Source organism: Staurois parvus, unplaced genomic scaffold (genome assembly GCF_062004578.1).
Source record: "Staurois parvus isolate SC_StPar_1 unplaced genomic scaffold, SC_StPar_1.0 ptg002057l, whole genome shotgun sequence".
In the NCBI taxonomy this organism is placed as follows: Eukaryota; Metazoa; Chordata; class Amphibia; order Anura; family Ranidae; genus Staurois; species Staurois parvus.
The window spans coordinates 155,001-180,672 of NW_028319853.1; the positions used below are offsets into that span (position 1 = coordinate 155,001).

Consider the following 25,672-nt stretch of genomic DNA (forward strand, 5'->3'; position numbering starts at 1 on the left):
TACCTTTTTCATAGGCTTTTTTGAGTTTGGGCAAGGACACAGGGGCCCTATGATCCCCTATTGCCCGGGGGCCCCATGAGTTGTCAGTCCGCCGCTGTTTCAGCCTCTCATAGTCTGTGAGCATACGGCCATAGAGGGGGAGCAACGCATGCGTGTGTGTTTTTGAGCTTGGATTTGCAAACTACAGCATGATAGTGCACTTTCTTTTTGCTACTTTGTATATTATTGTCTTCTGATATGATGACAACTTGACACATTGTATATTCTCGATGTTATAATGCTTCCTTTTTCAGTTCTTAGATACAGTTTTGTTTTTTTTTGTAAGGTAGCAGCTGTGCAATAATTCCTCATTTAGCTCGGGTTCACACTATGCGATCTGGGACCCCACATGTAATTCGCACATGAATCGCACCACATGCAAATATCTGTGCAGTGCAATTTGAGCCATACACTTTGGCTCTAATCGCATCGCAGCCCCACCAAAAAGGTGCAGGACCCTTTTTTAAATCCACACCTGAATTGCATCATGTGGGTGTTCTCACCCATTCAATGCGATTTCTGTCAATCGCATTTTGCAGTCTGTTTTGGGGTGTCAATAATTTATCATTGACACCCACAACAGATGCAATTGCAATGTGGTGCCGAAAACACACACGATTCGCAGCGTTTCCTGCACCACATTGGTGTGAACCACGTCTAAGCCCTGGTTCACACTGGATGCGACTTGGCATGCGATTTTCATGCCCTGCGACTTGAAAATTGCATGCCAAGTCGCACCCTATTGTCTGCAATTGGAGCGGTCATATTGGTGCAATTCCGATTTAGTCGGAGCCGCACCGAATTCAAAAGTAGTACATGCGCTACTTTTGGTGCGATTTGTATAGACATCTATATCAGATGTCGTTGAAAATCTTTACAAGTAGCAATAAGTGCCCGGTCATACCGGTGTGATTTCAGGTGCGATTTGCAGATTGAAATCGCACCTGTAATTGCATCTAATGAATGTGAATTTCAGTGTCTTAACACGTGCGATTTGCTGCAGCGCCATTTCTAAAGTAGTGCTTGCATTAATTTTCCTGCAGTTTTGTTGCGATTTCACATACATAGAATATAACGGAAATCACACTGCAAATTGCAAGAAATCGTTGAAAATCTTCACAAGCAGCAATAAATGCCCGGGTAATACCGGTGCGATTTCAGGTGCGATTTGCAGATTGAAATCGCATCTAATGAATGTGAATGTCAGTGTCTTAACATGTACAATTTGCTGCAGCGCCATTTCTAAAGTAGTTCTCGCATTACTTGCACTTTTGTTGTGATTTCACATACATAGAATATAATGGAAATCGCACTGCAAATTGCAAGAAATCGTTGAAAATCTTTACAAGTAGCTATAAATGCCCGGGTCATACCAGTGTGATTTCAGGTGCGATTTGCATCTATCTATTTGCATAAATCGCATCTAACGAATGTGAATGTCAGTGTCTTAACACCAGCAATTTGCTGCAGCTACTACTAAAGTACTACGAAATTTCTAAAGTAGTTCTTGCGTGACTTTTTCTGCAGTTTTGTTTGCGATTTCACATATTTAGAATTAAATGGAAATCGCATTGCAAATTGCAAGAAATCATTGAAAATTTTCACAAGCAGCAATAAATGCCGGTCATACCGGTGTGATTTCAGCTGCGATTTGCAGATTGAAATCACACCTGAAATCGCATCTAACAAATGTGAATGTCAGTGTCTTAACACGTGCGATTTGCTGCAGTGCCATTTCTAAAGTAGTTCTTGCGTGACTTTTTCTGCAGTTTTTATACATAGAATATAACAGAAATCGCATTGCAAATTACAAAAAATCCTTGAAAATCTTCACAAGAAGTGCCCGGTCATACTGGTGCGATTTCAGGTGCAATTTGTAGATTGAAATTGCATCTAGTGAATTTCAGCGTCTTAACACGTGCGATTTGCTGCAGCATGATTTCTAAAGTAGTTCTTGCATTAAATTTTCTGCAGTTTCGTTGCGATTTCACATACATAGAATATAATGGAAATTGCACTGCAAATTGCAAGAAATCGTTGAAAATCTTCACAAGTAGCAATAAGTGCCCGGTCATGCTGGTGCAATTTCAGGTGCGATTTGCAGACTGAAATCACATCTAACGAATGTGAATGTTGGTGCCTTAACACATGCGATTTGCTGCAGCAAAATTTCTAAAGCAGCTCTTGCATGACTTTTTCTGCAGTTTTGTTGCGATTTCACATACATAGAATGAAATGGAAATCGCGCTGCAAATTGCAAGAAATCGCTGAAAATCTTCACAAGTAGCAATAAATGCCCGGGTCATACCGGTACGATTTGTAGATTGAAATTGCATCTAATGAAAATCTTTACAAGTAGCATACCGGTGTGATTTCAGCTGCGATTTGCAGATTGAAATCACACCTGAAATCGCATCTAACAAATGTGAATGTCAGTGTCTTAACACGTGCGATTTGCTGCAGTGCCATTTCTAAAGTAGTTCTTGCGTGACTTTTTCTGCAGTTTTTATACATAGAATATAACAGAAATCGCATTGCAAATTACAAAAAAATCTTGAAAATCTTCACAAGAGGTGCCCGGTCATACTGGTGCGATTTCAGGTGCAATTTGTAGATTGAAATTGCATCTAGTGAATGTCAGCGTCTTAACATGTGCGATTTGCTGCAGCATGATTTCTAAAGTAGTTCTTGCATTAAATTTTCTGCAGTTTTGTTGCGATTTCACATACATAGAATATAATGGAAATTGCACTGCAAATTGCAAGAAATCGTTGAAAATGTTCACAAGTAGCAATAAGTGCCCGGTCATACTGGTGCAATTTCAGGTGCGATTTGCAGACTGAAATCACATCTAACGAATGTGAATGTTGGTGCCTTAACACATGCGATTTGCTGCAGCAAAATTTCTAAAGCAGCTCTTGCATGACTTTTTCTGCAGTTTTGTTGCGATTTCACATACATAGAATTAAATGGAAATCGCGCTGCAAATTGCAAGAAATCGCTGAAAATCTTCACAAGTAGCAATAAGTGCCCGGGTCATACCGGTGCGATTTCAGATGTGATTTGTAGATTGAAATTGCATCTAATGAATGTGAATGTCGGTGTCTTAACATGTGCGATTTGCTGCAGGAAAATTTCTAAAGTAGTTCTTGTATGACGTTTTCTGCAGTTTTGTTGCGATTTCACATACATAGAATATAACGGAAATTGCACTGCAAATTGCAAGAAATCGGTGAAAATCTTCACAAGTAGCAATAAGTGCCCGGGTCATACCGGTGCGATTTCAGGTGTGATTTGTAGATTGAAATTGCATCTAATGAATGTGAATTTCGGTGTCTTAACATGTGCGATTTGCTGCAGCGCTATTTCTAAAGTAGTTCTTGCATTAACTTCTCCAGGGCGTCACCCATCCTCTGGAACTCCCTACCCCAATCTATCAGACTATCACCTACTCTACTTACCTTTAGGCAATCAATGAAAACCGATCTCTTCAGGGAAGCCTATCCTGCCCTCAGCTAATACTGGAATCCTCTACTCTTCCTACCAGTCCATCCCCCACAGTGACTACCTTTTGTACCACTAGCCCCTCCCTCCTAGATTGTAAGCTCCCAGGATCAGGCCCTCAATTCCCTCTTGTATTGTTACTGTATTGTCTCCCACTATAATGTAAAGTGCTGAGCAAACCGTTGGCGCTATATAAATCCTATATAATAATACTAATAATAATTTTTCTGCAGTTTTTTTGCGATTTCACATACATAGAATTAAATGGAAATCGCACTGCAAATTTCAAGAAATCGTTGAAAATCTTCACAAGTAGCAATAAATGCCCGGGTCATACCAGTGCGATTTGTAGATTGAAATTGCATCTAATGAAAATCTTTACAAGTAGCATACCGGTGTGATTTCAGCTGCGATTTGTAGATTGAAATCGCATCTAATGAGTGTGAATGTCGGTGTCTTAACACGTGCGATTTGCTGCAGCGCGATTTGTAAAGAGTAGTTCTTGCATTACATTTTCTGCAGTTTTGTTGCGATTTCACATACATAGAATATAATGGAAATCGCACTGCAAATGGCACGAAATTGTTGAAAATGTTCACAAGTAGCAATAAGTGCCCGGGTCATACTGGTGCGATTTCAGGTGCGATTTGTAGATTGAAATTGCATCTAATGAATGTCGGTGTCTTAACACGTGCGATTTGCTGCAGCATGATTTCTAAAGTAGTTCTCGCATTACATTTTCTGCAGTTTTGTTGCGATTTCACATACATAGAATATAATGGAAATCGCACTGCAAATGGCACGAAATTGTTGAAAATGTTCACAAGTAGCAATAAGTGCCCGGTCATACTGGTGCGATTTCAGGTGCGATTTGTAGATTGAAATCTCATCTAATGAATGTGAATGTCGGTGTCTTAACGTGCGATTTGCTGCAGCGTGATTTCTAAAGTAGCTTTTGCATGACTTTTTCTGTAGTTTTGTTGCAATTTCACATACATAGAATATAATGGAAATCGCACTGCAAATGGCAAGAAATCGTTGAAAATCTTCACAAGTAGCAGTAAAATCTTCAGAAATTGCACCTGAAATCGCACTGAAAACGCACAGAACTCGCTTGCGGTGTGACCGGTGACTTGTATGTTTCTGATGAGGAGAGAACGCTCTTGTAATACGTTGTACAATCACGGCCGTCACACACTTTACAGCCGGCTGTCTGTGGATGGAGCTGTCTGCATCCCGACCTGTCAGCACCTCCTAATCCCTCTTCAAGTGCTTTGAAAACACAAGTGCGGAGCGCAGTATCGGGATCAGGGCGATGATCAACTCTTTTAGCACTGGGATCGGATTCGGTAGGCCGTCCCGTGGAGGTCACATGAGAACGGGACAAGACAAGGGCAGCGCCAGCGTTGCGATCCTCCTGGGGTTACAAGGCATGCCGAGCGGCCAAAGCCTTCAATCACAACATGGCCGGATCATGGAGGCTATTATTGGAGCTGTTGTTGGAGCGCCTGTCGCATCTGGTGCTGCTTTTGCCATCGGGTGTGCAAACATTCGGGCGCAAAGAAAAACTTTATTTATATATGATAATTTATCGTTAATATAATTTTTTTTTTAATTTCCAGGTACGGTTTCCATTTTTTGACATTGTAAAGTACAGTTTAAAGTGGTTGTAAACCTCAGACATGAAATATGAACAAAGTATATCCCTTCATAGTGTGTACTTGTCTCAATCCAGAGCACTAAGTGTCATTTCTGTCTGCTGCCTCCTTCCTCTGCGATCAGCATGAATCACTTCTGACAAGTTTTCCTGACACCAAGAGAAAAATGGTGACAGGGGAAGGATCTCCAGCAGATTGACATCTGTTCCTGTGCGCTGTGTGAAGGGGGGTTTGTCCCTTCCCTCCAATCAGCTCTCAGAGCTCTCCTCACTGAGCTCCGCAGTGTGTAACTTCAGCTCTCCACCCCCTGCTGCTGAGAGATCCTGTGTAAATTCTGAACTTTGAATGGATGTAGGGAAAATATGACAGCAGCTTGACAGACTCAGCCATGTCTCTGTGTGCTGTGTGTGTGTGTGTAATTTCAGCTCTCCGCCCCCTTTTTTCTGACAGCTCTACAAGCTGTATAAATTCTGCAATTTGAATGGCTGTTGGGAGGAGAAGAGGGAAGATAAACAGGTACAACTTACATAGGAGGATTTGTTTCATCTCTGTGTATCAACTGAGGTCAGTCACTTCACTGGGTTTACATTCACTTTCGGTTCACTAAAGCATACCTAGAATCAGCACTTCAAGTGGAGCAACCATCAGCTGTATGTTTTGTGTTAGAGACCCTGTCGGCAGACTATTTATTTCAACGAAAATCTTATCAGGAGCATTTTACATATTGTAGACATTTTATTTGCCTGTACTCGGGTCGCTGGTTCAAATCCCAACCACAGCACCACCTGCCTGGAGTTTGCATGTTCTCCCTGTGCCTGCGTGGGTTTCCTCTGGGTACTCCGGTTTCCTCCTACACTCCAAAGACATGCTGGTAGGTGAATTGGCTCCTTTCTAAATCATCCCTAGTATGTGTATGTATGAATGGGAGTTAGGGACCTTAGATTGTACGCCCCTTGAGGGTTAGGGACCTTAGATTGTACCCCCCTTGAGGGTTAGGGACCTTAGATTGTACACCCCTTGAGGGTTAGGGACCTTAGATTGTATGCCCCTTGAGGGTTAGGGACCTTAGATTGTATGCCCCTTGAGGGTTAGGGACCTTAGATTGTACGCCCCTTGAGGGTTAGGGACCTTAGATTGTACGCCCCTTGAGGGTTAGGGACCTTAGATTGTACCCCCCTTGAGGGTCAGGGACCTTAGATTGTACGCCCCTTGAGGGTTAGGGACCTTAGATTGTACGCCCCTTGAGGGTTAGGGACCTTAGATTGTACGCCCCTTGAGGGTGAGGGACCTTAGATTGTACGCCCCTTGAGGCTTAGGGACCTTAGATTGTACACCCCTTGAGGGTCAGGGACCTTAGATTGTACGCCCCTTGAGGGTCAGGGACCTTAGATTGTACGCCCCTTGAGGCTTAGGGACTTTAGATTGTACACCCCTTGAGGGTTAGGGACCTTAGATTGTACGCCCCTTGAGGGTTAGGGACCTTAGATTGTACACCCCTTGAGGGTTAGGGACCTTAGATTGTACGCCCCTCGAGGGTTAGGGACCTTAGATTGTACGCCCCTTGAGGGTTAGGGACCTTAGATTGTACACCCCTTGAGGGTTAGGGACCTTAGATTGTACGCCCCTTGAGGGTTAGGGACCTTAGATTGTACGCCCCTTGAGGGTTAGGGACCTTAGATTGTACACCCCTTGAGGGTTAGGGACCTAAGATTGTACGCCCCTTGAGGGTTAGGGACCTTAGATTGTACGCCCCTCGAGGGTTAGGGACCTTAGATTGTACGCCCCTTGAGGGTTAGGGACCTTAGATTGTACGCCCCTTGAGGGTTAGGGACCTTAGATTGTACGCCCCTTGAGGGTTAGGGACCTTAGATTGTATGCCCCTTGAGGGTTAGGGACCTTAGATTGTACGCCCCTTGAGGGTTAGGGACCTTAGATTGTACGCCCCTTGAGGGTTAGGGACCTTAGATTGTACGCCCCTTGAGGGTTAGGGACCTTAGATTGTACGCCCCTTGAGGGTTAGGGACCTTAGATTGTACGCCCCTTGAGGGTTAGGGACTGATGTGAATGTACAATATATATGTAAAGCGCGGCGTACATTGATGGCGCTATATAAGTACCTGAAATAAATACATAAATCAGCGATTTTGACGTTTCACCCTGGTTGCCTGGTGGACGTTGGTCCTGATCACTTCCATAAACACACATGGAAGACATTAACACGCCTGTCGGATGGAAGATATTCAAGGTAAAGTGCTGATTGCGGAGGGAGGGTTTCAGTGCCGCGCCGTCCGTGTTACTTGTATGTAAAACACTTTGCGAGGATTTTAAAGGTGATTAGTGATTTTATTAACTTTATTTGTATTCAGAAATACCACTTTTACTCTTTTTGGCGAATGTTTAAAGTGACAATGAGCTTCTCGTATTGGTCTGTTAAAGGCGACCTTCAGACCGTCTCTCAGGTGGATCCGCGCCCCACTCTGGTGTTGCCATTATGGCGCCGCCTTCAGATCCTGGCAGAGTCCTTCCCCAGCACAAAGATTGAAGGTTTGGGACTACCCGACTCGGGGAACCCCACGTGTGCACAGGTGGTCGGGGGGAAACTCGCATGGGCGCAGCTGTGCCACGGGGCTTGCTTGGGACCTGAAGACCTGAGGCACATCTGAGCATGTGCAGGGAATAGAGGGAAATGATGTCATTCTTACCTAGGTAGGAAACGCAGAAGTGCTGCTATGCAATACAAATTAATGGAGGACTTTTTTTCAGTGGGAACATGGGGGGAATGCAGTTCCTGCACCTCCAGCACTGAATATATGTAATTCCAAGGGGTACTGGCTGATGGGGATCTACTGTTGCTGGGGGATCTATTGCTGCTGGGGAATCTATTGTTGCTGGGGAATGTATTGTTGCTGGGGGATCTATTGCTGCTGGGGGATCTATTGTTGCTGGGGAATCTATTGTTGCTGGGGAATGTATTGCTGCTGGGTGATATATTATTGCTGGGGAATGTATTGCTGCTGGGGGACATATTATTGCTGGGGGATCTATTTTTTCTGGGGGATCTATTTTTGCTGGGGGATATATTGTTGCTGGGGGATATATTGTTGCTGGGGTATTTATTGTCTGCTGTTGTTGGTGAGGTCTACTGTTGCTGCTGGGGTTTATTGTTGCCAGGGGGGGCCTTTGTTTGCATGGAGGGTGTATTATTGTTGCAGAGGTCTGTTGTTGCTGCTCAGGGGGGGTTATTGTTGCTAGGGGGAATCTGTTGTTTGCAGGGGATCTATTGATGGTCATTGGGGATCTGTTGTTGCTGGGGGGAATAGGTTGCTGGGAGGGGGATTATTTTGCTGGGAGGGTTCCACTATTGAGGGAGGGGTCTATTGTTGCTGGCTGCTGAAGGGTCTATTGATGCTGGCTGCTGGAGGGTCTATTGATGCTCGCTGCTGGAAGGCCAATTGATGCTGGCTGCTGGAAGGTCTATTGATGCTGGCTGCTGGAGGGTCTATTGATGCTGGCTGCTGGAGGGTCTATTGATGCTGGCTGCTGGAGGGTCTATTGATGCTGGCTGCTGGAAGGTCTATTGATGCTGGCTGCTGGAAGGTCTATTGATGCTGGCTGCTGGAGGGTCTATTGATGCTCGCTGCTGGAAGGTCTATTGATGCTGGCTGCTGGAGGGTCTATTGATGCTGGCTGCTGGAGGGTCTATTGATGCTGGCTGCTGGAAGGTCTATTGATGCTGGCTGCTGGAGGGTCTATTGATGCTGGCTGCTGGAAGGTCTATTGATGCTTGCTGCTGGAGGGTCTATTGATGCTGGCTGCTGGAGGGTCTATTGACGCTTGCTGCTGGAGGGTCTATTGACGCTTGCTGCTGGAGGGTCTATTGATGCTGGCTACTGGAGGGTCTATTGATGCTGGCTGCTGGAAGGTCTATTGATGCTGGCTGCTGGAAGGTCTATTGATGCTGGCTGCTGGACGGTCTATTGATGCTCGCTGCTGGAGGGTCTATTGATGCTGGCTGCTGGAATGTCTATTGATGCTGGCTGCTGGAATGTCTATTGATGCTGGCTGCTGGACGGTCTATTGATGCTCGCTGCTGGAGGGTCTATTGATGCTGGCTGCTGGAAGGTCTATTGATGCTGGCTGCTGGAGGGTATATTGATTCTGGCTACTGGAGGGTCTATTGATGCTGGCTGCTGGAGGGTCTATTGATGCTGGCTACTGGAGGGTCTATTGATGCTGGCTACTGGAGGGTCTATTGATGCTGGCTGCTGGAGGGTCTATTGATGCTGGCTGCTGGGAGATCTGTCATTGCTGTCAGGGGTCTATTGTTGCTGGGGTGGATCTATTCTTGGGTGGGTATTTTGTTGCAGGAGGATCAATTGCTGCTGAGAGGTCTGTTTTTGCTAGGGGGGTGTATTGTTGCTAGGGGGGTGTATTGTTGCTAGGGGGGTGTATTGTTGCTGGGCGGTCTGTTGTTGCTGGCTGCGGGGAATCTATTTTTCTGCCTTTCTTGTTATCAATAACAATACAGAATGACATAACATGGTACCTGGCTCTGTACGCTCTACAAGGGGCATTGTTCAATATATGACATTTTTATTCTTGGGTTCAGATCCACTTCTAATAGCGGTTTTCAGGGACGACTTACTGCAGAAGGTAGAAGTAGGCTCTTAGAGAAGGCAGCGATCCCATCGCAACATGTTTATTGAATTAGATACTTAACCGCTTTCTGCCTTCTAAATACTCCAATAAAATTCCAAAACAAACATCCGAATTTAAAGGAATGGAAATATTTCACGGGAATCGTCAGCCGAAACTTTTTTTCCATCTGCAACTTTTCCATGCAGGTCAGCGCTGACAGAGCCGTCATATGTGTATCATTATTAAATGTACTTTTTGTGATTAATTTTCCCAATCAGCCCAATCTATCTCAAAAATTCAATAAACCAACATATTCCAAAAGGTGATGATCAAATCTAAACTAAAATAATAGTAAACCACCCCTCTAATATATATTCCAAAATCATCAAATATAAATGATAAAATAACATAAATAAAATAAAATATAATAAATTAAAATAAATAAAAAAGTATCCAAATCTCCAAAAAGTAATAATAATAATAATAAGTGTCCAAATCTCCAAAAAGGTATGTAATATAAACAAATAAATGTCCAAAAAATCCCAAGAAAAACAAAAACGTTCTTTATGTGTTCAGTGAAGCAAAACGATTCTCCAAAAATGCCTTGTTATCCTCAAAAGTAAAAAGAAAAATATATCATAGTGTAATATCCTCAAACATATATATATATATGCTTCACACTGTGCAAAACTCAAATCACACCAAAAATAGTGAAAAAATCAATAAATAAAAATAAACGTGAGAACTCGTGATCACTCCAATCTCAAGTGAAAAAGTGATACTAGGTACCAATATCCTATATACTCCAGCCAAAGTAGATGCTAAATACCATTACCCTCTTATGGTATATTCAGGCATATACTGTTAGATAGGAAAGGCATTCCTCCATCACTCTTATCCCGGGGTATTCCTCATATGGACAAAGAGAAGGCTCAATCAGGCAGATTTCATAAAAAGATATAAATTTATTCCACACTTACATGTAAAAACACTTTATCCAGCTCTCTGTACTGCACATTTCAGTCTCTGGTTGAAAAAACGATCGTTTCCAACCGACAAAATGGCCGCGGCGACACTTCCGGTTAGCGTGCGTGCGTAATGACGTCACTCCCCTAACGCGTTTCGTCACTTCCGGACTTCAGATGAAGTCCGGAAGTGACGAAACGCGTTAGGGGAGTGACGTCATTACGCACGCACGCTAACCGGAAGTGTCGCCGCGGCCATTTTGTCGGTTGGAAACGATCGTTTTTTCAACCAGAGACTGAAATGTGCAGTACAGAGAGCTGGATAAAGTGTTTTTACATGTAAGTGTGGAATAAATTTATATCTTTTTATGAAATCTGCCTGATTGAGCCTTCTCTTTGTCCATATGAGGAATACCCCGGGATAAGAGTGATGGAGGAATGCCTTTCCTATCTAACAGTATATGCCTGAATATACCATAAGAGGGTAATGGTATTTAGCATCTACTTTGGCTGGAGTATATAGGATATTGGTACCTAGTATCACTTTTTCACTTGAGATTGGAGTGATCACGAGTTCTCACGTTTATTTTTATTTATTGATTTTTTCACTATTTTTGGTGTGATTTGAGTTTTGCACAGTGTGAAGCATATATATATATATGTTTGAGGATATTACACTATGATATATTTTTCTTTTTACTTTTGAGGATAACAAGGCATTTTTGGAGAATCGTTTTGCTTCACTGAACACATAAAGAACGTTTTTGTTTTTCTTGGGATTTTTTGGACATTTATTTGTTTATATTACATACCTTTTTGGAGATTTGGACACTTATTATTATTATTATTACTTTTTGGAGATTTGGACACTTTTTTATTTATTTTAATTTATTATATTTTATTTTATTTATGTTATTTTATCATTTATATTTGATGATTTTGGAATATATATTAGAGGGGTGGTTTACTATTATTTTAGTTTAGATTTGATCATCACCTTTTGGAATATGTTGGTTTATTGAATTTTTGAGATAGATTGGGCTGATTGGGAAAATTAATCACAAAAAGTACATTTAATAGTTTATTCACTTCCTAGGGAGGAAGTAGTGTTTTGTGGCTGTATAGGAGCTTTTTGATTCATATGTGTATCATGTCGGGTTCCTGACACGTCTCCATGACCAAGTTTCAGCTGCAGATGGTCAGCTTATCGAACCTTTCTATGTTTTTTAGAGGAATGATCCCAGTTCTCTGAGTCATTGAATTCGATCCTGAAAGTGAGCCTAGCATCAGATACATGTAAGTCCGCACATGCTCAGTAATGTGTCAGTCTAGCTTCACAGTGATGCGGTGCGGGGAACGTGCGATTCTGTGTGGTGAGATTTGTGTCCAATCATTTTATGGCTCAAATTGCAACGCATCCGCTCAAAAAAAGGTGCACTTTTTTTTGGCTCATTGGAATTGGATCACGCAGGTGTTCACACTTATGCAGTCCAATTCAGGCAACCACCCTCCGTTTTGCAACCTGTTTTCGTGATTTTAATGGGCTGCGGGAAACCTGCAGGAATCATTGAGGATCCCACATCACATCGGTGTAACACCTCCAGATATTTATCACCTTTCACAGAGATCACAGTACTCACCCTGATAATGCCTTCATCAGCTTTCCTCTCCTGATGGATGGAGGCGTCTTTGTTCAGGTGTCATCCAGGGTCACCATCTACCTCCTAGGCTGAGATGCCGGCTTAAAGAAGATGCAATGTTGTGAATTCTGGTGTCTTGGCTGTGTTCACAAATGTCTGATACAATTCAGCCCCTGCTGCAGCCTCCCACTTTGAGATTTGGTGACTTGATGGGAGGAGGGGCTTTAGGCTGCCTTCACACCTAATGCCGGCCATAGACGGGTCGAAAAGTGGCCAATTTTCACACAGTTAGTGGGTTAATTGGTCGTCCGTTTTTTGGGGTTTTGGCACTTTTTTTTAAGCGGTCATGTTGGAAAATTCACAGCCGATTTTGACGATTGGCCGATTTTCCCGGCAATGATGGGCAAATCGGCCGATCGTTTTACCAATAAAAAATCTGCGCATGAGCTGTGAAGAAGAAGAAAAAGAAAAAGAGGAAGAAAAAGAAAGAAGAAAAAGAGGAAGAAGAAGAGGAAGAAAAAGAAAGAAGAAAAAGAAGAGGAAGAAGAAAGAAGAGGAAGAAGAAGAAGAAAGAAGAAAGAGAAGAAGAAAAAGAGGAAGAAAAAAGAAGAGGAAGAAGAAGAGGAAGAAAAAGAAAGAAGAAAAAGAAGAGGAAGAAGAAAGAAGAGGAAGAAGAAAGAAGAAAAAGAAGAGGAAGAAGAAAAAGAAGAGGCAGAAGTAAAAGAAAAAGAAGAAAAAAAAGAAGAGGAAGAAAAAGAAAAAAGAAAAAGAAGAGACAGAAGTAAAAGAAAAAGAAGAGGAAAAAGAAGAAGAAAAAGAAGCAAAAGAAGTAGAAAAAGAAGGAGAAAAAGAAGAAAAAAAGAAGAAGAGGAAGAGAAGACAAAGAAGAAGTAGAAGAAAAGAAGAAGAAAAGAAGAAGAAAAGAAGAAGAAGCAAAAGAAGAAGAAAAAGAAAGAAGAAGAAAAGTAAAAAGAAGGAGAAAAAGAAGTAGAAAAAGAAGAAGAAAAAGAAGAAAACTGCTCTATGGAATGTACAGCTGTCACATTGTACGGTGCGCTCCCCTGTCACATTGTACGGTGTGCTCCCCTGTCACATTGTATGGTGCGCTCCCCTGTCACATTGTATGGTGGGCTCCCCTGTCACATTGTATGGTACGCTCCCCTGTCACATTGTATGGTGCGCTCCCCTGTCACATTGTATGGTGCGCTCCCCTGTCACATTGTATGGTGCGCTCCCCTGTCACATTGTATGGTGCGCTCCCCTGTCACATTGTATGGTGCGCTCCCCTGTCACATTGTATGGTGCGCTCCCCTGTCACATTGTATGGTGTGCTCCTGTCTCTGTCTGTTTCCACTCCTATCCCTTTATCACCTAGCAGCCTTATGCCGGCCATAGACGGATTGAAAATCGGCCGATTTTTTTAACGTTGGTGGTAATGTCGGCCAATCGAACGACCGATTCTTCAGGGTTTTTTTCTAAAAAATCGGCCGATGTTCGACCCGTCTATGGCCTGCTTAAGTGTTCCATGAACATGCACATATGTGCGGACTTTTGTGAGTTCGTGAACGCATGCGAGACTCACATTTCGCCATTTAGTGTGGAAGGCACCCCAAACGCGGCAAGCTTTCGCATGTAGCAAACATGCCAAACACGCAAGAAAAAAAGGCAAGAAGCTCGACACCCAAAAAGGTGCATCAGCCTCTTTGGCGTGTTTGTCATTGAAGAGCATGGACTGTTCTGTGTTTGTGATGTGAAAACATGTACAAAGATGGAGCCCGCCATAGATGGTTCAAATCTCAGCCGGTTCAGCAGGGACTGGCCAAGATTCGACCAATCTCTGGGCAAGGCTGGTTGTACCCAAGTTGATCGATTGATCAATCTTGGTTCAACCAGCCTGTTTTGATTTTGCATGCGATTATTGTCTGCGACTATTTTAGCTGCTAGCAGGGATCACTGTGTTCCCCCAGCGGGGAAGGCTCCATCCACTCTCCCCCCTATAGGCGGGAGAACACAATGGCTGCATGGGAGGGATTCCCCAATCATCACTGACTGTATTGATGGGGGAATCAAGCGATTTTCCTTCCGACGCAGGAAAAAAAGTCGCTCCATCTGTGGCCGACTTTAATGCTGATCTGTGACCTCCTCTACAGCCTGACAAGCTCCGTTTCTTGTTGCAAGGCCCTTGTGGCATCGGCTGTCCCGGTGGACAATGACCAGGTACTTGACCATGTCATTGTGTGAGTTCCTTGTGACGATCCTGGCTGGTTGGCCTCCTGGGTGACACCAAGAGGGAGCCGGTGTCAGCTCCGCACTGTGAAAGGTTAATGGTGGATGACACCTGTCGAACGTGACAGAAGACAGCTGAGCGCCCCCCCAGTCACCTGTGCTGGGTGTCAGTAGCGGCTCCTGAGAACGTGTGAATCGCAGCGTCAGCTTTTCCTGGCAGTCGTCAGCCAGTTTCACCGTATTCCAGCTCTGCGCCGCTGTCTTGACACTAATCTAATGAGTGCCGATAAAAAGCCTGATAATTCCTCCCCACATGGCCGGGATTCTGCAGAGTGTCAGCTGCCCGACCTGCGGCTCCTGACTGCCGGTTATAAATATATCGCTGAGTGCTGCTGATTAGCAGAGGACAGTAATGATGTACCTACCCTCCAGCACCAGAGAACTCCAAAATCGGAATATTTCCTTCCTATGGGATCAGATTCCCAAATCCTAAACTCCCGGCTTTTAGAGGAAATTTGGCCAATTCCAATAGTTCATATACATTATATTGCCCCAAGTATTGGTCCACCAGCCTTCCCACACACATGGACATTAATGGCCCCCCAGTCTTAGTCCGTAGGGTTCAATATTGAGTTGGCCCCGCCCTTTCCACACACATGGACATTAATGGCCCCCCAGTCTTAGTCCGTAGGGTTCAATATTGAGTTGGCCCCGCCCTTTCCACGCACATGACCTTTAATGGCCCCCCCAGTCTTAGTCCGTAGGGTTCAATATTGAGTTGGCCCCGCCCTTTGCAGCTATAACAGCTTCAACTCTTCTGGGAAGGCCGTCCACAAGGTTTAGGAGGGTGTCTATGGGAAGGTTGGACCATTCTTCCAGAAGCACATTTGTCAGGTCAGGCACTGATGTCGGGGGAGGAGGCCTGGCTCGCAGTCTCCGCTCTAATTCATCCCAAAGGTGTTCTATGGGGTTGAGGTCAGGACTCTGTGCAGGACAGTCAAGTTCCTCCACCCCAAACTGGCTCCTCCATGTCTTTATGGACCTTGCTTTGTGCACTGGGGGGCAGTCATGTTGGAACAGGAAGGGGCCATCCCCAAACTCTTCCCACAAAGTTGGGGCATGAAATTGTCCAAAATGTCACCTTAAGAGTTCCCTTCACTGGAACTAGGGGGCCAAGCCCAACCCCTGAAAACCAACGCCACACCATAATCCACCTCCACCAAACTTTACACTTGGCACAATGCAGATCTGTTATATCACTTACATTCCAAGTATAGTTTTCATTGTCAAACATATTGAAATATTTTCTTCTATGAATTTATCTGACCTGATGTTTGTCTGTCCCCCCCTCTAATGGAGACGGAGATGTACTAGTTCCTATTTGGACCTGTACCCAGGGGCGTATCTACCATGAGGCAAACAAGGCGTTTGCCTAGGGCGGAATTTTTAGGGCCCCCCCCCCAAAGAAGGGAGGGCAGTTGCAGAGCGATGCTCCTGTACCTCTCCCTCCTGCAGCTGACGAGCCGGGACCAGGGGACAGCCTGGAGCAGGGAGAGAAGAGCCCGGAGGAGGTGAGCTGTGCTGTGTTCTGTGGGATCTCCTTGCCTCCCTCCCAACACTGACAGATTGTATGAAACTGCACACACCTCCCACCCCCCCCCCCTTCCTGCTGCCCGGAGATCAGCAGCCCTTGGTGCAGGTGTGTGCGTGCAGCCCTATACGATGTGAGAAACGAAGAGAGGGAAGAGAGAGGGGGGAGAGAGAGAGGGGGAAGAGAAAGAGAGATGGGGGGGAGAGAGAGAAGAGAGAGGGAAGAGAGAGGAGGAGAGGGGAGAGAGAGAGGGGGGAGAGAGAGAGAAGAGAGAGAGAGAGAATGCAGGGGGGAGAGGGGGGAGAGGGAAGAGAAAGAGAGAGGGGGAGAGAGAGAGAGAAGAGGGGGGAGGGGGGAGAGAGAAGAGAGAGGGGGAAGAGAGAGAGAGAGAAGGAAGAGGGGGGGAGAGAGGGGGAGAGAGAGAAAAGAGAGAGAGAGAGAGAAGGCAGAGGGAGGGGGGGAGAGAGAGGGAAGAGAAAGAGAGAGAGGGGGAGGGGGAAGAGAGAGAGAGGGGGAAGAGAGAGAGAGGAGGAAGAGAGAGAAAGAGAGGGGGGGGGGGAGAGAGAGGAGGAAGAGAGATGGAAGAGAGAGAGAGGGGGAAGAGAGAGGGAAGAGAGAGAGAGGAGGAAGAGAGAGAGGGGGGAAGAGAGGGGGGTGGAGAGAGTGAAGAGAGGAAGAGGGAGGAGAGGGGGAAGAGAGAGAGAAGGCGGGGGGAGAGGGGAGAGAGGGGGAAGAGAGAGGAGAGAAGGGGGAGGGAAGAGAGGGAGATAGGGAAGAGAGGGGGGAGAGAGGGGGGAGAGAGGAGGAAGATAGATGGAAGAGGGAGAGAGAGAGAGGAGGAAGAGAGAGGGGGGGAGAGAGAGAAAGGAGGAAGAGAGATTGAAGAGAGAGGGGGGAAGAGAGAGGGAAGAGAGGGAGAGAGGGTGAAGAGAGAGAGGAGGAAGAGAAATGGAAGAGAGAGAGAGAGGGGGGGAGAGTGAAGAGAGGAAGAGGGGGGGGGGAGAGGGAAGGGATAGAAGAGAAAGAAAGTGAGAGAGAGAGAATCATATATACATACACACACTTATTGACTCTCTCGTTCTCTCATTGGGGGGGTGGGTTGCAAAATTTTTGTGTTGCCTAGGGCAGCAGAAAATCTAACTACACCACTGCCTGTACCTACAGGGACTTTTGTAATACTTTATGCAGTCTTTGAATAAAAATTTAGTCGACCATAAAATGAATGTTTTGATTTGTCACATGACTCTTTGTGGCATGAAAAGTGGCATCAATGTGAACCAGGGCTCACCCCAAATGTCCCAACAAACCTTCATGATAGGATCATCAGCTATTATTTTAATCTTCAGATCTGAAAATGACTTTTTCTCAAATGATACATTACAGATCGCATGAGATTTTAGAGATTGGCTTTAGATCTGCTTCCAAAATCCAGTTTTATTCTTTTTTGAAAGAATAATGATTTTGCTCCCGTACTGTTTGTAGGTGGGTGAATGGTGTGTTTTTCATGAGAAAATTGTCCGCCGGATTAAATGACAATCATGGCTTAGCTCTGCGCTGCAGCTTCGTGAATTGACACTGTTGTGGCAGAGTCTGTGAAGCGTGTGACTGTTCCGTCACGCTTGGATGTAAGACATGAACTGACTTAAGAAACATGCGACTTGGAGTCCATCCCGCGTCTGTCATGTGAATTTTTAGATAAGCGGTCATCTCAAAAGACGGACATTGCCAGCGATGCCAGTCTGTGAAATTGGAATTTTATTTCCACTTTTTCTATTATTGGAACCATTTTTTTTGTGCGCCGGTTTTGCCATTTTATGAGAATTAAAGCTGAACTCTAGGAATAAAAAAAAGGATTCTTGTAGTGAGGCTCCTCCCACACTTCAGGGGTTAAATGCTCATTTGGTCTGGGAAGGGGGTAAGTTAAGTATAGTTGTTCGACTTGGATGAAGTGAGCTTCCCCTAGTATTATCTCAAGGACATTGACAATGTGATTTGATTTTCTCGGTGGTGAGTTGGACACCATTACGGTATGTTCATGTACAAAGCTTGGGTAAGCGTCATGTTATGACTCTGGCTAAAATGTGAAAAACCATTCTAACAGTTTTATATAACGCAGCAACATCCACACATGGAGGACACCCAACATTAGAGGTGATTTTTTCTTTCAAATACACTTTTGCATCACTGGTACTGACTAGTATGCCGTTGTTTCTCTTCTCCCTTTATCCAGCTAATGTGACCACAGCACTGATGGAGAGGGGTGGAGGAGGGGCAAACTAGGATGCTGTGCAGGCAGCTGGCATCCTCCTCATCAACTGATGATGTCATTGGTTGTCAAGACACCGGCGGCTAGAAGGTCACAATGGTGCACAATGAAAACCTGTGGCTCGGTGTAACTAAAAGGACGGCTTGTTCCCCCCGCTGGCTTGTATACAAGTTTTGGACATTTTTAGACATTTTGCCAAGGCACCCCTGAAGAAACCTCAAGGCACCCCGGTTGGGAAAGGCTGGTCTAGAATATACAGTAGGTCAGGGGCGGACTGACAACTCATGGGGCCCCCGGGCAATAGGGGATCATGGGGCGTGGCGGTACTACACGTGGTAGTAAGTGGCAAGTGTGACCTATTACTGATAGGTGGCGCACATGTCATTCTTCCCACTGATCACCAATGTAAGGGACATTCTTCCCACTGACCCCCAATGTAAGGGACATTCTTCCCACTGACCCCCAATGTAAGGAGCATTCTTCCTATTGACCACCAATGTAAGGAGCATTCTTCCTATTGACCACCAATGTAAGGGACATTCTTCCCACTGACCACCAATGTAAGGGGCATTCTTCCCACTGACCACCAATGTAAGGGGCATTCTTCCCACTGACCACCAATGTAAGGGGCATTCTTCCCACTGACCACCAATGTAAGGGACATTCTTCCCACTGACCCCCAATGTAAGGAACATTCTTCCCACTGACCCCCAATGTAAGGGACATTCTTCCCACTGACCCCCAATGTAAGGGACATTCTTCCCACTGACCACCAATGTAAGGGACATTCTTCCCACTGATCACCAATGTAAGGGACATTCTTCCCACTGACCCCCAATGTAAGGGACATTCTTCCCACTGATCACCAATGTAAGGGACATTCTTCCCACTGACCCCCAATGTAAGGGACATTCTTCCCACTGACCACCAATGTAAGGGACATTCTTCCCACTGACCCCCAATGTAAGGGACATTCTTCCCACTGACCCCCAATGTAAGGGACATTCTTCCCACTGACCACCAATGTAAGGGACATTCTTCCCACTGATCACCAATGTAAGGGACATTCTTCCCACTGACCCCCAATGTAAGGGACATTCTTCTCACTGACCCCCAATGTAAGGGACATTCTTCCCACTGATCACCAATGTAAGGGACATTCTTCCCACTGACCCCCAATGTAAGGGACATTCTTCCCACTGACCTCCAATGTAAGGGGCATTCTTCCCACTGACCACCAATGTAAGGGACATTCTTCCCACTGACCCCCAATGTAAGGGACATTCTTCCCACTGACCCCCAATGTAAGGGACATTCTTCCCACTGACCACCAATGTAAGGGACATTCTTCCCACTGATCACCAATGTAAGGGACATTCTTCCCACTGACCCCCAATGTAAGGGACATTCTTCTCACTGACCCCCAATGTAAGGGACATTCTTCCCACTGACCACCAATGTAAGGGACATTCTTCCCACTGACCCCCAATGTAAGGGACATTCTTCCCACTGACCACCAATGTAAGGAGCAGGGGCGACTGACAACTCATGGGGCCCCCGGGCAATAGGGGATCATGGGGCCCCTGTGTCCTTGCCCAAACTCAAAAAAGCCTATGAAAAAGGTACCAGGGGCATCTCATGGGGCCCCCTACTGACCCCGAGCCCTCGGGCAGTGCCCGAGTTTCCAAATGGTCAGTCCGCCCCTGCAGTAGAGACAGAATAGTGGACGCTTCATCATAAAGTGTCATTGTTCCCGGCTCCCCAGCCGGTACCAGAAGCTCCTGGTCCAGTTTATAAGCCACCATTGATGGTCTGGCATCTCCTCTGTGTGTGTTACTGGCAGGGTCTGCGCACAGCCTGTGAGGACGAGGAGGGGGTGTATATACCGCTGTGAGCCTCTGAACTCCTGCTAGATTCACACAACTGGAAACATCTGTGGCTGGAATCCTGGAGAGCGTGTGTGCGGCCAGGGGACATATCCAGCCAGACCCATGCGGCGGGAATTCCTTCTCTCCTCCTGTACCCGAGTTTAGGAAATCCGGGATAAGCTCTGTCTGAGCCTCCCCTGGAAAAATAGAAACACCTGACAGCAATAATTCCCAGCTATGTGCTCTAACCAAGGACGGTGTCTGTGGAACTACAAGACCAAGCATGCTTGTACGTCACAGAAACACTAAAGGTAGGCAGCACAGTGGCTAAGTGGTTAGCACTTCCACCTGGCAGTACTAGTATCATTGGTTCAAATCCCAACCACGGCACCACCTGCCTGGAGTTTTCATGTTCTCCCTGTGCCTGTGTGGGTTTCCTCCGGGTACTCCGATTTCCTTCCACACTCCAAAGACATGCTGGAAGGTGAATTGGCTGCTGTCTAAATTGGCTCTAGTATGTGTATGTATGAATGTGAGTTAGGGACCTTAGATTGTACGCTCCTCGGGGGCGGGGACTGAGGTGAATGTACAATATATATGTAAAGTGCGGTGTAATATGACGGCGCTATATAAGTGCCTGAAATAAATAAAGTCAGTTTAAAGGTTTCAACTGATCTGTCTATTAAGATCAACTTATTCTAATACTAAGGCGGCTTTCACACCGAGGAGTTTTTCAAGCATTTTTGCGTAAAAAAAAGCACTTGAAGAGCTCAAGAAAACTGCTTCCCTGTGTATGTGAATGTATATCCTATGTATGTATGTATGTATGTGAATGTATATCTATGTATGTGAATGTATATCCTATGTATGTATGTATGTATGTGAATGTATATCTATGTATGTGAATGTATATCCTATGTATGTATGTGATTGTTTATACTATGTATGTATGTGAATGTATATCTATGTATGTATGTGAATGTATATCCTATGTATGTATGTATGTATTTGAATGTATATCTATGTATGTGAATGTATATCCTATGTATGTATGTGATTGTTTATACTATGTATGTATGTGAATGTATATCTATGTATGTATGTGAATGTATATCTATGTATGTATGTGAATGTATATCTATGTATGTATGTGAATGTATATCTATGTATGTATGTGAATGTATATCCTATCTATGTATGTGATTGTTTATACTATGTATGTATGTGAATGTATATCTATGTATGTATGTGAATGTATATCCTATGTATGTATGTATGTATTTGAATGTATATCTATGTATGTGAATGTATATCCTATGTATGTATGTGATTGTTTATACTATGTATGTATGTGAATGTATATCTATGTATGTATGTGAATGTATATCTATGTATGTGATTGTATATCCTATGTATGTATGTGAATGTATATCCTATGTATGTATGTGAATGTATATCTTTGTATGTATGTGAATGTATATCTATGTATGTATGTGAATGTATATCTATGTATGTATGTGAATGTATATCTATGTACGTGATTGTATATCTATGTATGTATGTGAATGTATATCTATGTACGTGATTGTATATCCTATCTATGTATGTGATTATATATCCTATGTATGTATGTGAATGTATATCTTTGTATGTATGTGAATGTATATCTATGTATGTATGTGAATGTATATCTATGTATGTATGTGAATGTATATCTATGTATGTATGTGAATGTATATCCTATCTATGTATGTGAATGTATATCCTATGTATGTATGTGAATGTATATCTATGTATGTATGTGAATGTATATCTATGTATGTGATTGTATATCCTATGTATGTATGTGAATGTATATCCTATGTATGTATGTGAATGTATATCTTTGTATGTATGTGAATGTATATCTATGTATGTATGTGAATGTATATCTATGTATGTATGTGAATGTATATCTATGTACGTGATTGTATATCTATGTATGTATGTGAATGTATATCTATGTACGTGATTGTATATCCTATCTATGTATGTGATTATATATCCTATGTATGTATGTGAATGTATATCTTTGTATGTATGTGAATGTATATCTATGTATGTATGTGAATGTATATCTATGTATGTATGTGAATGTATATCTATGTATGTATGTGAATGTATATCCTATGTATGTATGTGAATGTATATCCTATGTATGTATGTGAATGTATATCTTTGTATGTATGTGAATGTATATCTATGTATGTATGTGAATGTATATCTATGTATGTATGTGAATGTATATCTATGTATGTATGTGAATGTATATCTTTGTATGTATGTGAATGTATATCTATGTATGTATGTGAATGTATATCTATGTATGTATGTGAATGTATATCCTATGTATGTATGTGAATGTATATCTATGTATGTATGTGAATGTATATCTATGTATGTATTCACACTGAGGCATTGCGCTTGTGGTGCAGAGTAAAAACTCCTGCTTGCAGCATCTTTGGGGCATTTTTGGTGAGTTATTATTATACAGGATTTATGGCGCCAACAGTTTGCTCAGCGCTTTACAATATAACGGGAGACAATACAGCAACAATACAGTTCAATACAAGAGGGATAGGAGGGCCCTGATCCTGGGAGCTTACAATCTAGGAGGGAGGGGCTAGTGGTACAAAAGGTAATAACTGGGGGGGATGGACTGGTAGGAGGAAGAGAAGATTCCATTATTAGCTGAGGGCAGGATAGGCTTCCCTGAAGAGAGAGGTTCTCAGAGATCGTCTAAATGTGAGCAGAGTAGGCGACAGTCTGATAGATTGGGGTAGAGAGTTCCAGAGGATGGGGGAGGCTCTGGAGAAGTCCTGGAGACAAGCATGGGAGGAGGAGACAAGGGAGCTAGAGAGCAGGAGGTCGTGGGAGGAGCGGAGAGGACGGTTTGGGTGATATTTGGAGAGAAGATTGGTGATGTAATTGAGTTAAAAAAAATGCCCAGAAATGCCTCTTCCTATTGAAATCAATGGAAATGCCAGAAAAACGCCTCTGGGATTTTTGGAGCAGTTTTTAGGTCATGTGTCCTTTAAACATCTTAAAATATGATGATACCAAGTTATTCAACAACCTGAGAACTAGATGTGACACGTGTAATCAGGGCCGTGGATAAGGAGGTAACACAAATCCTTCTGTACGGGGCCAAGGCAAGTGGATGATTTGGATGTTGGCAGGGAGGGTGATCAGCACGGTGGTGGGGGGGGGGGAGGGGGTCAATGACTGGAACCGATCCCCTGTATGGATTTCTGCAGCAGCTGAAAGCTGGCTTCTTCTCCTCTCCCTCCCGCTGCCTTTCAGCTGCTGCATAGGAGCCATACAGGGGATCGGTTCCAGTCATTGACCCCCCCCACTGCACCCATCACCCTCCCTGGGTACAATACATTTTTCCCTGCTACCCTGGCCCCCCTATTGCCCCCCCCCCCCCCCAGTGCTGTCGGTTTCCTTCTTCTCCTTAACATCGGCAGCTGCAAGCACAGAATAGGATCCTTCAGGATGGAGAGTGGGGGAAGGGTCTAGGAAATATGTCACATTAACCAGCCCCTTCCTTTCCTGAACGAACATAATGAGTGATCAGTACCAATCACTCGCTGTGTTCATTCATAACTGAAGCATAGTAAACTGTGCTTTTATTTGGGGAGGGGGGCCCTGTCATGTTGGCTGTATGGGGCCCCGTGGTTTATAACAGCAGCCCTGCGTGTAATAATCCTTTGGCATCTCAGAATATCTTGATGGCACTAAACTATTCCACAACCTGAGAGGTCCAAAAGGCAGAATTTTCTTTCGGCATTTCACGGTGACCCCAAATTATTCCAGAACACGAGAGTTAAGTGTGACACATGGAATTGTCTCACTATCTCAGAATATCATGGTGACACCAGATATTTCCACAACCTACAAATTAGATGTGGCCGGGGCCGTGGATTAAGGGGGTGATCCTCCTGTATTGGGCCCAGAACAACAGGGGGGCCCAGACAGCTGGGTGTATCGGATGTGGGCAGGTGATTAGCACAGCAGGGGGGCAATTACTGGAACCGATCTCCTCTTTCTGCAGCAGCTGAAGGCTGGCTTCTCTTCTTTTCCTCCCGCTGGCCTTCAGTTGCTGCGAAGTGATCCATACAGGGGATCAGTTCCAATAATTGCCCCCCCCCCCGGACCCATCACCCTTCCTGTGCACCATGTTTCCCCCTGCTGCTTGGGCCCCCCTGTGTGCCCCCACCCCCCCCCCCCAGTGCTTCCAGCTTCCCTCCTCTCCTTCCATCCAGAAGCTGCTGTACACAGTAGGACCCTTCAGGATGGAGAGTGGTGGAAAGGTCTGGTAGATATGTCACATTTACCAGCCCCTTTCTTACATGAATGAACTTAATGAGTGATCGGTACCAATCACTCACTGTGTTCATTCATAATTGAAGCCTAGTAAACTGTGCTTTTATCTGAGGAGGGGGGCCTGTCATGCTGGCTGTATGGGGCGCCGTGGTTTATGAATGTAGGGTCCGGGGAGACCAGATATAGTGAATGCAGGGTCCGGGGAGACCAGATCTAGTGAATGCAGGGTCCGGGGAGACCAGATATAGTGGATGCAGGGTCCGGGAGAACGGATATAGTGAATTCAGGGTCCGGGGAGAGCGGATATAGTGAATGCGGGGTCCAGGGAGATCGGATATAGTGAATGCAGGGTCCGGGGAGAGCGGATATAGTGAATTCAGGGTCCAGGGAGATCGGATATAGTGAATGCAGGGTCCGGGAAGAGCAGATATAGTGAATGCGGGGTCCGAGGAGAGCGGATATAGTGAATGCAGGGTCCGGGGAGAGCGGATATAGTGAATGCGGGGTCCGGGGAGAGCGGATATAGTGAATGCGGGGTCCGGGGAGACCGGATATAGTGAATGCGGGGTCCGGGGAGAGCAGATATAGTGAATGCGGGGTCCGGGGAGACCGGATATAGTGAATGCGGGGTCCGGGGAGAGCGGATATAGTGAATGCAGGGTCCGGGGAGAACGGATATAGTGGATGCGGGGTCCGGGGAGAGCGGATATAGTGAATGCAGGGTCCGGGGAGAACGGATATAGTGAATGCAGGGTCTGGGGAGACCAGATATAGTAGATGCGGGGTCCGGGAGAACGGATATAGTGAATTCAGGGTCCAGGGAGATCGGATATAGTGAATGCAGGGTCCGGGAAGAGCAGATATAGTGAATGCGGGGTCCGGGGAGAGCGGATATAGTGAATGTGGGGT

General features: G+C 44.8%; 1 protein-coding gene across 1 annotated transcript in view; it reads left to right on the plus strand.

Annotated features, from left to right (window-relative positions):
* LOC149432909 (plexin-D1-like) overlaps positions 1-25,672 on the plus strand; it is a gene marked incomplete at its 3' end in the record, with an annotated part of 108,881 nt that overhangs the window by 39,698 nt on the left and 43,511 nt on the right. The window lies entirely within an intron of this gene.